Here is a 4,025-nt window from a genome sequence, read left to right as displayed (position 1 = left end):
TTGTCCCAAAAATCCTCTTTTCATTTTATTTTATTGGGTCATAATTCCCATATGACTAGGGGAATTTTTGTTTTATTTTAGGGTCAACAGTTTTGCCTATGTGCATTTATTTGTCTGTTTTATTTAAAATAGGAATTCCAGTGGGTTTCTTTCTTTTATATGGCGCAACCGAGTGGGCTCCCTCCTCCTCGCTGGCCCAGCTGCTCTCCTCGCGCGGCAGCCCACTCCCCGTCCCTCTCCTGTTGACGCCGTGCCTCTTCCCTCTCCTTTCCGTCAGACTATCAGAGAGAGAGCGACAGAGGGGCTCGACGCCGTGGCTTCACGGACATCGAGGCGGCCTCCTCGCCCCCTATATATCCCTCGGCGTGTGTGCCCTGTTCGAGGTTTCCTCCAAGTCGCCGCCACCTCCTTTCCTCTTCCTCCTCCCTCTCCCTGGATCGACAGAAGGCAGCCGAGCTCCTCCTCCGCCATGGCCAATCCCTGATGAGGTCGCCGCCGTCGATGTCGACCGTCTTCTTCCTCTCCAAGCGTTTGATTCCGTGACAACAGACCTTCCCCTGCAACGGCACCAGAAGAATGCTGCTAGCACTCTCTGGCAATCGAAAGTAGAAGAATGTTGTTGACGGCCCACCAGCGCGTGGGATCGCAGCAGTTTTCGAGGGTAGAGTATTCGACCCAAATTTGTTGGTTAGCGAGACAGGATGTGAGAGGATACTCTCGAGTATTAGCAGTTGAATTTATCAGATTCAACCACACCTGAAAGATTAGTATTTGCAAGCAAAGTAGTAACAACAAAGTAGTATGATAACAACGGTGTCAGAAACGATCTGTTGACGGCAGACTATTCCTAACGATTGTATCAATGGCGCCAAGTTGCCTCATTGACGGAAATTGTGTATTCCCGTCAACGAACAGTGAATCAAGATTGTAGCAGGTAGCAGCAGTGTAACGAGTAATAGCAGTGGCAAGGGACAGCAGTAGTGACAGCGGTAGCAAGTAGCAACAGTAGCAAGCGACAATAGTGGCAACAGTAGTAGCAGAGCAAGACAAGTAACAGCAGCAGAGCAAGACAAGTAAGAACAACAGTAGGACAAACACGTAGGCAATGGGTCGGTGATTTGTTTGGATGATATTCATCATGCAACGGTTATAACCCGGAGAGATATGTGGCTAGCTCCCGTTCGTTAATGTGATGTAGGCATGCATTCTGTGTGTTGTCATACATGCTTAGGGAAAAGAACTTGCATGACATCTATTGTCCATCCCTCCCGTGGCAGCGGGGTCCAAAAGGAAACTACGGGATATTAAGGTTCTCCTTTTAATAAAGAACCGGACCAACGCATTAGCACTTAGTGAACACATGAACTCCTCAAACTATGGTCATCACCGGGAGTGGTTCCGGTTATTGTCACTCCAGGGTTGCCGGATCATAACACATAGTAGGTAACTAGAACTTGCAAAATCGGATCTAAAACACACATATATTGGTGACAACATAATAATTTCAGATCTGAAATCATGCCACTCGGGCCCTAGTGACAAGCATTAAGCATGGCAAAGTAGTAGCAACATCAATCTCAGAACATAGTGGATACTAGGGATCAATCCCCATCAAAACTAACTCGATTACATGATAGATCTCATCCTACTCATCACCGCCCAGCGAGCCTACGAATAGATTACTCACGAACGAGGAAGAGCTTCATGGAATTGGAGAGGGAAGAAGGATGATGATGACGATGGCGATGATTTCCCCTCTCCGGAGCCCAAAACGGACTCCAGATCTGCCCTCCAAATGAAGAACAGGTTGTGGCGGCGCCTCCGTATCGCAAACGCGACGAAATCTTCTCTCTTGATTTTTTCTGGGACGAAAGGGAACTTATAGAGCTAAGATTGGGGGCGGCAGAGCCATGTGGGCCCCACAAGCTTGCCATCCGCCACCAGGGGTGGCGGTGGCAGGGCTTGTGGCCCACTGGCCCACCCCCTCAGGTGGATCTTTGCGTAGGTATTTTTCATATTTTCCAAAAATATTCCCCGTAAATTTTCAGGACGTTCTGAGAACTTTGATTTTCGCACAAAAGTAACACCAAGGCAATTCTGCTGAAAACAGCGTTAGTCCAGGTTAGTTCCATTCAAATCAAGCAAATTAGAGTCCGAAACAAGGGCGAAAGAGTTTGGAAAAGTAGATACGATGGAGACGTATCAACTCCCCAAGCTTAAAACCTTGCTTGTCCTCAAGCAACTCAGTTGACAAACTGAGAGAGAAAGAAAAACTTTGACAAACTCTGTTTGATCTTGTTGTTGCAACTATGTCTAACTCATAACCAGAATTTCAGCAAGATCACAAGTTAACCACATAAGCAAGTGACACAAAGGTCTCACGGTAAACTAATATCAATGGCATAATCAGCTAACGAGCAAATAATAATGAGTTTCAAATACCAACACTTCAATCAAAACAAGCATGAAGCAATATGAATAGGTGGTATCTCGCTAGCTCTTTCTGAGACCGCAAACCATAAATGCAGAGCACTTTCAAAGATCAAGGGCCGACTAAACATTGTAATTCATAGCAACGAAGATCCAGTCATAGTCATACACAATATCAATCAAAAGCAAAGCATAAAAATGATACAGGTGCTCTCTAATTGGTGCTTATATAAGAGGAGGATGACTCGATAGGAAAATAAATAGACAGTCCCTTCATAGAGGGAAGCATTGATTTGCACAGGTGCTAGAGCTCAAGCTTTGAAAACAGAGATAATAATTTTGGGTGGCATGCTTTCATTGTCAACGCAATGACCAAGAGTTCTCAATATCTTCCATGCTACTCATGCTATAGGCGGTTCCCAAACAGAAAAGTAAAGTTTTAACTCCCCCACCACCAATCGATCACACTCCACGACTAGCCGAATCCTCGGGTACCGTCCATACTAACATCAATCCCGGGGGAGTCTTGTTTTACAGTTATGTTTTTGATTTAAGCGTGGAAGTGGGCATTCCAATTACCGGCCCCTTTCTCGTGAATGACAGTGAATAAACACATGTCGAGGATAACACTCCTAGCATGGAAGATACCAATAGCCCCCTGTCACCACATGAGCGGTTCGGGCATGCAAAACAGATTATTTCTTGAAGGTTTAGAGAGTGGCACATGCAAATTTACTTGGAACCGCAGGTAGATACCGCAAATAGGTAGGTATGGTGGACTCTCATGGAAAAACTTTTGGGTTTATGGAGGTGGATGCACAAGCAGTATTCCGCTTAGTACAAGTGAAGGCTAGCAAAAGACTGGGAAGCGACCAACTAGAGAGCGACAACAGTCATCAAGATGCCATGAGTTTGACTAACACTGAATGCAAGCATGAACAAGATATAAGTCACCATGAACATGAACATCATAGAGGCTATGTTGATTTTGTTTCAACAACATCAAGCCACTTGAATCATTCAAGTCAAGCCACTTGAATCATTCAAAGGAGAATACCATCCTATCATACTACATCATAGTCATCTCAAAATCTATGTTGGCATTCAAGACAAACCATTATAAGCTCTCAGCTAGTTAAGCATGGCATCAGAAACTATGATCTCTAAGTTGTCATTGCAAACATGGTTCTCTCACAACAAAGCTGAACCTGGGTCGACAAGCTAGTCATATTTACAAAAACAAAATAGATAGAGTTCATACCAGCTTTTCCAGTCTCAGACACTTCATCATATATCATCATTATTGCCTTTCATTTGCACGATCGAACGATGTGAACAATAATAAGAGTGCTCATGCAATGGACTAAGCTGAATCTGCAGGCAAACACAAAGGAGAAGACAAAGTAATATGGCTCTTTGAAAGCTAAACAGGTATGCATGCAAGAACCACTAAACATTGTAACCAATATCTTCTACCTTCACCCAAAGAAAAAGAAAACTATTTACACGGGAAAGCTCCCAACAAGCAAAAGAAGAAAAAAAACTTTTTGGGTTTTCTCAAAAGGACACAAAACAAGAAAACAAGAAAACGAAAA

The sequence above is a fragment of the Hordeum vulgare genome, chromosome 5H (genome assembly GCF_904849725.1).
Source record: "Hordeum vulgare subsp. vulgare chromosome 5H, MorexV3_pseudomolecules_assembly, whole genome shotgun sequence".
Taxonomy (NCBI): domain Eukaryota; kingdom Viridiplantae; phylum Streptophyta; class Magnoliopsida; order Poales; family Poaceae; genus Hordeum; species Hordeum vulgare.
Note: the sequence above shows the minus strand (reverse complement) of the source record.